General features: G+C 39.9%; 1 long non-coding RNA gene across 1 annotated transcript; it reads left to right on the top strand.

Moving 5' to 3' along the window:
• Positions 1 to 398: 398 nt before the first annotated feature.
• Positions 399 to 8,352, top strand: LOC133492844 (uncharacterized). Its single transcript, XR_009792766.1, has 3 exons — positions 399 to 776; positions 2,173 to 2,327; positions 8,073 to 8,352. It is a non-coding gene; the product is annotated as an uncharacterized LOC133492844 (long non-coding RNA).
• The last annotated feature ends 897 nt before the right edge of the window (positions 8,353 to 9,249 follow it).

The following is a 9,249-nucleotide window of genomic DNA, read 5'->3' as shown; positions in this document are numbered from 1 at the left end:
CGAGACACATGGATAAAGCCAAATACTAACTTAAAGTCTCCATAATTATTAATGAAAGTAACAAAGAAGTGTTTGTATTAATAAGGACAAAAAACACAAAAAACCCACTTATCAAAATGATACAGTGGCCAATTTTTGTGAAAGATTTTAAAATAATTTACAAAAATTTATCCATTTTGCATTTGTGCATGGTATGTTGCATCTTGCTTGAGGACACCAAAGACTAGCTCCGTCTTCTTCTACACACACTAGATGTAGCTTTATCTTCTTCTAAGGACAATTGAGGCAGATTCTTCTTCTTCTTCTACTCAGAATTGAGGTAGGCTCTTTTTTTCCTTCTATAGACACTGAAAGTTAAGTCTTCTTCTACTCATTGAAAGCACCTTCGCATGCCCAAACGGAGTGCGTTGTAGGGAACAGCCATGTTTTAACCATTTCACATGAACAGGTTTTTGTTGTACTCTTAAACTCTAAACTGTCAGCCATCCCCCCGCCCCCAATATTTTAGCCGCATTGTTAAATATGCCCCAGGGTTCACAGGGCCTCAAAAAAGTAATGGCTTGCCGGTAAATGTATACCCCACCAAGTAAAGAAACCTAGGCCAAAATTTAAACTAAAATTTAACTTTTTAGATCTAAATTTTGATATAGGTCTTGTATTTGAGGTACAAGTGTACCTTTGTTGAGTATTGTCAGTTAAGGGGTGGGATGTGCTTGTTTGTAAGATTCATCTGCTGTGGCCTCTTACGAGTGGACATGTCAGCCATTACCATTCAGGTATGTTGTACTGTCATCTGCTCGAGGACTCAGCCATGTGTAAACGAGGGACACACTCAGCCTGCTTGTTGAAGGGGGGGGGGGGGGGAGTGCTTTCTGTGCTACCAGTGTCAATGTGAATCTTTGTCACTTCGCTGCACAGAGCAAAGATGACAGTTATTTTCATAGCCAGGTTTGAGCTTGTGCACGGTACTGAGGTTCCCATTCAAAAAGAGAAATTAAGAACCGGGCAAGTGTTTACTTTAGTCCCCTAGAGGCGACAGGATTACATAGGATTTGGCCCCCGTCCAAAGAGGTCTCTTGTCAGTGCTCCACCAGATGCACTTCCAACCCATCTTCAAACTCTTAGTGATAATTCCTCTATGTCAAAGCAAGAAATGTATTGATTTTGAATAGTAGCCAAGACAAACTGGCCAAGGTAGCTGGGTTCAAAGATCAAATCACTACAGCATGTTCCTTTCCAGAGCTTCAACTGCCTTCTTGAAACTGTCAGGGATTATTGTCCTAGGACAGAGCAATAAATGCATTGATTTTCCGCAGATACAGTATCTGACCTGTGATGCGCTGGGATATCTGAGGCCTAATCTCAGATAAGTAGGTCCATGTTTCTTGTCAAACCCCTGTGCGCAATGCAAGCAAGCTTCAAACCTTCAGAAGGTATGATGCTATATCATTGGAGAAACTCTACAATTTAATTTCCTTCTGATTATTTTGCTAATCTGCATGGCTGTTTCTCATCTCAGATTGATCATTTGCACCAACAGTAATGCTGTTGAAGAGCGAGGCTGTATAAAAAACACCCCAGAAGAATCAACTGAAGAATGTGTAGTGATGTGAGCAAGAGTGAAAGCAATACTAGAAGGCATGCCTCTTACAGGACAGCATCCAGACCAATGGCCACATATTTTGTGGGCAAAACGATGATTCAACAAGACATAACTTGTGAATGAAAGGATTTTTACAGCATGGGGAATCTGAAGCGATGGGTTGAATCAAACAAAATGAGGTGGAATTTTGGCCTTCATGATTCTTAACACATTTTGCCTCTCTGACATCCAGATGGAACTTTGAAAAGGACACACTGCTGTGTGACTTGCCCTGTGTTTGTCTTCACTAAGTTTTATTTTATTTTTTTTAACAAGCGACCAAGTTAGGTACACATGCGCCGTCTAACAAGAATGGAAATTCTGGCTTTTCAAAGATAGAAATGCTTGCTTGAGAGAGAGAGAGAGAGAGAGAGAGAGAGAGAGAGAGAGAGAGAGAGAGAGGCATGATATTACAATAAATTAGCTGTTTACATTGCAAAGCCAAAGATAAAGTAATTTGTTTTCATTGCTTAATTTGATTTCATCTTCATTTTATAATTGTGTCTGTTTTGTGATCACAATTCCTTCAGGTAAATTGTTCAGACTAAGACTTTCTCGAGGTCTTGCATCCACCTACAGAACCAAGGAAGCAAACATATACATCAAGATTTGTTCTCCAAAATGTGACGAATGTGATGGAATCTTGTTTACCCAAAGAAACTCCATACAAAACCTGGGAGAACATGTGAGTTGAGCTGAATTATTTGAATACGATATAACCAATTTTCTTAGGATTATAGATACTTCTTCAATATAATTGAAAAAAATGCATGTCGGGAAAGTGTTGTGGAAGCCAGCTCTTTGTACATAAATTACACACTCCAGCATTTAACTTTGGTTATACATTTGGCCTGTGCTGTTTTAAGTAACGTTATTTTAGCGTTGTAATTGTATTTTACAATATTTTGTAACTGCTTCATTGCAAGGCGTTTCTAATAGTTGCTCATCCCTTTTAAGCTAATCAAGTAACCACAACATTAGATTAGACTAGATCATTAGAGCATTAGCAAATTGTTTACGAACAACACCAAACAGTATCAGTCAACAACCTTTAGAAGTGGTCACATTTTTTTAAACCAGCTTTCATTGATGATTCCTAACTATGAATTTTAACGTTTCTTAAAGTTTTTTTTTTCAAGATTTCATAAAACAAGCATCCTCTCTCACCAAATGTCCTTCAAACACAGTTTGAAAGCAGTTTTCACATCTTCGAATTATAAATGCTTAACCACAAATCATGTGCAGTGTATGCTGTAAATTTAAAATTTTTTTGAAAACATGCCAGACATGGTGTTTGCAAGAATCAAATAATTTGCTTTCTGGTTAGGAATCGTAAAAAACAAGTTGCATTCAAACTAAATGGTGTGCTGCTTATACCTATCAATAGTAATGCACGGAGATGGTCATTGGATTATAGAGAGTTGCTGAAGACGACGCAATTAATGATCTGTGTTTTCAGATGTCATCACAGACACTTAGATATTCTGTGCTATGCTATTATTCCTATTGCTACACCTCCAGGGTGAATCTGGAGGCTTTAGCAGACTAATGAGACAATTGATTGAAATTAAATAATAAAAATTTGAGACTTAATAAAAAAAAGGACAAGAAAGGACAAACTGTCAAATCATGAGCTGTTCATTGGTCCCGTCGAGCAGACGGTCTTCTAGTTTATGTCTGTACCGCTCTCTTCTTTTACAGTGAAGAAAGGGGCACGCATGCCGTATCAGCAAGGAGAAAATAGAGTATCATCCTGAACTCGAGGAACACGATTCAAAGGAGCTTGTTATATTTCCGGCACTTCAAAAATCTTTGATTTAATCTAGAAGTTACTCTTTTTATCCTGTGTTTCCATGGAAACAAGTGAAGTTGGGGCAGAAAGGAATAAGCAGGGGGGCCTGATAAGGGGAGGATGAGAGAGGAGTGGAAGGGGGAGGAGTGAGGAGGGAGGGGTACTTTCATTTAGGAATTGAGGCAGGGGATGAAGGGATGAGGATTAGCTGTCACAATGAGGAAAAGGTGTCTGTCCTGTAGCTTCCTTTCCATCGCTCCACTTGCTCAAACTCCCTTCACCTCTGTGTCCTTGACAAGTCTGCTCACAAAGGTATTTATCAGCCCCCATTCCATTAATTACCATCCAATTAGCTACTCCCACAGTGGAACTGCTGCAAGACTGCAGTGTCGAGTTGGTTCACTTAGCGAGTCTTGACACCTTCATGTTTTCCACTTCCCTCAAAGTCCCTGCACGAGTGTGAGGAGTGTTTTCACAAAGAATCTCGAAACCTGTTAATGGATCTATTTAAACTGCATTCATGTTCACACCAGATTTGCCACTAAATAGTTATTTTGGCTAATTGGCAGGGTGGGTTAGCTGTGTGTATTTGATGTTTCCTGCTTGATGTTTTGCAAGGTATTGATACAGGCTTATTAAATGCCCCCCCCCTTCACTTCCTTCATTCAAAATCCTTCAAGGGAGGAGAGGGCGCAAAGTTAAGAATGTCTTAGGAGTGGCGGGGAGGGCCCAGAGAGAGTGGCGCTAATTGGTGTGCTTTGAGACTGGTCCAGTCGGGCTGTGGGCAAGGACAAGTGTGTGGCGTCTCTGACTCGTTCACATGAAATTAGCCTATGACAGTGATTTCGACCAACCGCCTCCAGGCGGCAGCCGTCGCATGGGTGGCTTGTGCTCTTCTCGCGTTTTTTGACAAGTGCTAAACAAACACACTTGTGCTACCCTGACACACACACACACACACACGCACACACACGAGCGTACACCAGTAGACACACTCACAAACTCATTAAGTCTGTATGCCAAAGACTAAATAAAGGAAAAGCTTTTTAGCTGTGTGCATTGCATTCACAACAAATCCAATTCTAATTTGTCATAAGATCCTGCACTCTTAAATCTTAACCCAATTACAAAATGGCCATGCTCGTGGAGAAGAAGCATGTTTGCAAGATAAATGCAGACAGTAAGCATGTTTGTATTTGTACAAGTTAGCCCATGATGTATGTGAAGTTTCTGCAGAACCACATGCCACACAACCGCACAGCGCCTCAGGCTGTTGACGAGTTCTTTTTCTGTGTACTGTCCCCAACCACCCAAAAAATGTTTCTACCACCCACCCCCAGACTTAGAGTATGCTGACAGAGCAGCTGCTGAGATGAACACACACACACACACACACACTGATCTGCGGTGCTTTGATCAGACAGGTATGTTGCATTTGAGTGCAGGAAAAATAAGGCAATATTTAAGGTAATTGGGAATGCATCTTTACATGTGTGAGGGGAAAAGTCTATCATCCCTCTATTAAGATAGAGGTCGTCACTGATGAGTACATTAGTTTTTAAAAGCAAAAGGGTAGCATGCTGATGGACACACAATTTTCTCTAGGTAGGGTACTCTGACATTCTTCATCATTCCAAAATTCTGCACGTTCGGTTTATTGAATATTCTAAATCAAGGAGTTGTGAAATAAAATCCAAACACTGTATCTATTCAGAGCAATTCATCCATAAATTTCTGTCTCTGGTGAGCTGGAACCAGTCACAGCTGACTGATGAGAGGCAAGTTAAACCTTGGACTGGTTGCCAGTGAATCAAACAATTCTCATTCACATTCACACCTATAGGCAATTGCAGTCCAAGATATTGCAAACAAGATAATTGTAATTCCTACCTTGTCAAACTTAATGAGCGGCTCCCTTTTGACAGACTTATTCCTAATTGGCGTGTTTTCATCCGATGGCTCTTCATTGAGTCCTTGTCCAGTATCTATTTTTTTACTCTTTTCTGACCGAGAAAAACAATGCTTTAAGCCACCTGTCAAAGGACTACAAATGTAAATTAGCTTTTTAGTTCAGCACATTTACACAAGTATTGTACTGGTGTTCATTTATGTTTATAATACCTTTTCAATAATATATCAGTCCCATGTGTAGCCAGGTTACAAGAAATCATGCTTGAAGCATTCAGACACAACAGAGAAGGGAAGTCATTGCAGGGGGGATGATTAAAGAGCATGAATAAAGTATTTTAAATCATTATCAGAGAGGTTTTTGCTCAGAGCTTGTTATCTGCATCTAGCATTCCATACTTATATATAGTATTGCATATTGTAATATGTTTGTGCCTCACAATGAAGCCAAATGAATTGGTTCAGTTTCAAATGTAGTACTTATCAAGCCACTGGAAATATGATATATGGGTGTTTGGGTGTAAATATGGGGGAATTGAACTGTTGGCATTCGGCCCCACTAGGACACAGAGATGAATTTGTGACCGTCATTAAACTCCCTTTATTAATCACCTGTTTCCATAAGTACACAATGAACTAGACAAAAATATGGATGGTGACGGCAATATTGGATCCAGAAGTGATCGGGGTGCTGGGGGCAGTAACCCCCAGTTTAAGTGAATGAGCCCACCAACATCTCCATCCAGGAGAGCATGATACTGGGAATAGCTAAAATCCTGGGCAGAACCCTCAAGCTTCCAGGCCTCTTTTATAAACCCTGAGCTTGAAGGCTCACCAAGTGTCTCTGGCTAATGCTGGCTATTTACAGTGCAGTATCTTGTACAGTATATTGCCCCCTTTACTCAGTCATAATTGCTCATATTCAGAGTCGAGTGACTCAGCCTTGATGCAGAGCTCAAGGGCACTTGTGCAGCCTCGCTGCTTTATGCAGTACATGAAATAAACATACCACAGTTTTTAAGGGGATGGGGCAATATTATTGATAGCGTAATTTAGGTCTCATGATGGAATTCAGCTTGAACTGGAAAGTGTCACTCAATACTTCACCTGGTGAGCTGATCTTGGAAATTTCAACTGTAGCCAGGAAGCAGGCTAGCATCTCTCTAACAATCTCTAACAAGTAGCTATTTATATATTTGTCTGCAGTGTGACCCATTGGCTCCGAACTACAAGACCTTACAGATGAGCTTCTGCATCCCTCAGAATAAACAGTAAATGAATTAATTTTGATAGATCTCAAAATGATGGCGAAACAATGATAAACATTTTGAGAATTACTCTGGAATTCCCCAATCCTGCGAGCAGTAGTATTTTTGTGGCATAATATTGCCTTCTAGTCCAACTTGTCCATACATTTTTTTCCGTTAAATCGTCCGGTTCAAACTTAATATAGCTTTTAACTTGAAACAATGAAACACATTTACATGTGACTGCTGGTCTAGCTATGGAATGAGGGATTTTTTCTTAAGTGCTGTCAACGCTAGGTGTAATCGGGATTGTGTCACCTGTGTAACAATAAGATACAGAATCTGTAGAAATTATTCCTATTAGACTGCGTTGTTGGTGATGGCGATCACGTCTTTTGAAGGATAGTGAAATGCCTTGGTCTCCAAATGGGGACGCGAGGTTATTAGCATCCGGAAATCTAAAGTTAAGCACATTGGAGAGGTGCAAAGAAAGAGGGGAAAAAAACATGGACTCAATGGACTGATTACAGCTGTGACCTTTTATCTGATGGCTCACTAATTGAATCATGTGGTAAATAGATGATGATGATGGTGGCTATGGTGATGATGATGGTAATGAACAAAATGGCTTTTTTTAAGGAACGAGGTAATAGTAGTAATTGCCTTTTAAATGGAGGGCTCAGTTAGAAAAGTCAAAGACATAAGATGACATGAATAATACAAGAACTAGTGAGATAAAACCAGAAGTCCTGAGCTTGCACTAAAATAGAACTAACCTCGCAATTATTACTGACACAAACCGAAAATGATCATTACGGGGACCATATACAGGCCGTTAGTAATTTGGAATGAGCAACTGAGCTCAAAGGTAATAGCACTGGAGGCGAGGAGAGCATGAATTTTTAAAAAGTTTTTCCGACTGTAAAAAACGACAATACCCCTCTAACAGCCATCAGACACAGGAGGGAAAATCAAAAAGCGTCAGACTCAAGCTACTGGTATTTGATACCACATGGTGCAGAGAGTGAAATGATTGACATAATCAGAATCGTAATAATTGCTACGGAAATAGCACTGCCAATCAAGCAATCATGCCGGTGTGCAGGCTGTGGTAATTGGGAAACGTGGTGACTGACAACATCAGTGTGAGCTGTCCCTGCTAACACCTGCGACATTGGCACAATTCAGTCGTAGTAGAGTTGAGTCACGCAACACTAACAGACAAGCCGTGTCGTAATTGTGTTACACAAACCGGGAACTCTGCTCGTTTCCCATGACTGAGAAGTTGGACAGCTCATCGAGTAGTTACAATCTGTTTCTTTTCAAGTTGTCTTTATACCAACAAAAAGGAGGTCTGCAGCCTGAAGCAATCCCCAAGTCAGTTAGTAGAGCTTTAATAACCAGGGATGTCAAAATGTCAAGCGCAAGACGCGTCAAAATAAGCAATCATTTAATTCATTCATTTTTTTCCACTTAATTTCAGCGCCATGGGAGAGTTCCAGCTGAGTGGGGGTACACCTTAGACTGGTTGCCAGTCAATCACAGTACAGTATAGTCCATTGGAGCCGTGATTCTCAACCAGGGTGCTGTGACATACTAATGTGAGCCCTGAGAGCTCATTAAAGGTCCTGTGAGAAATGATCCAATCTCACATAATTTGTCAGAAAATTATTTATTCATTACAAAGATCATTTTGTTTATTGATGGCAGATGGTACAATAAACCTGTGTACCCACCTGTTACTATTCTTACAACGGAAAAAGTCCCGGCTTTTTTGTATCCGCATTGTGTTGAATTGCGTGTTGTCGTTTTTGCATCATCAATGTGTCTTAAATTATTGTGTGTAGACCAACAAATTTCATTTTTTTCATATATTATGCCATAAAATTGATTCTGAAAAAAATGGTTTCCGTAGAAACTAATATTAGTGTTGCAGTCCCCTCTTGTACACTTCATGATTAGTAATGCCTGATGAAACTTAAAAAGATGACTCCATATTGAAATATTTGTTACACAATTTAGAAATGGTATGTTCTATGAAATGTATAGCCAGTCCATTCTATGTAGTAGGCAAATGAAAGTCCCCTTTAGATTCTAATCTTCCTCGTTCCAAACATTGGTAAATAATAAATTGGGTCTATTCCATTAAAAGTCATAATTATCAGGTTCAAAACACTGGTAAATAATAATTTGGCTCAATCCAATTAAAATCTGCCATTATTATCGAGTTCCAGACATTGATAAATAATAATTTGGCTCTATTCAAATCAAATCGTGGCTATAATCATTTTATCCTATTGTAAATGTCAAGGAAAACCTTGGGTGGAGTGCCTTTCAAAAGCCTCTGGCACCTTGACCCTTTTTGAAGCGACAGCCCAAATCTCTCTAAAGAGGCTCACCTTCAAACATTTGCTAAGAGAGCAAGTGACCTTGCTGCCCTGGCCCTCTATTAGAGAAGATGCTAAAGCGAAATCCCTCCTCCTTACTAACACTCCTGACCTGAGAATTGTTTCCCTTGATTGTGCCTTCATTTCAGAGAGCTGAAGGTAATGGGGTGTCGCAGGAGTGCACTCTGTCTTTGTAGATTTTCTGCGGAGAAAAAAAAAAATCATGTGGAGATATTTTTTGCTTGCGGGCATGTTGTAGGTTGCCTGTGTGTA

This window comes from Syngnathoides biaculeatus, chromosome 19 (assembly GCF_019802595.1).
Source record: "Syngnathoides biaculeatus isolate LvHL_M chromosome 19, ASM1980259v1, whole genome shotgun sequence".
In the NCBI taxonomy this organism is placed as follows: Eukaryota; Metazoa; Chordata; class Actinopteri; order Syngnathiformes; family Syngnathidae; genus Syngnathoides; species Syngnathoides biaculeatus.
This window is presented reverse-complemented; position numbering and strand designations above follow the sequence as displayed.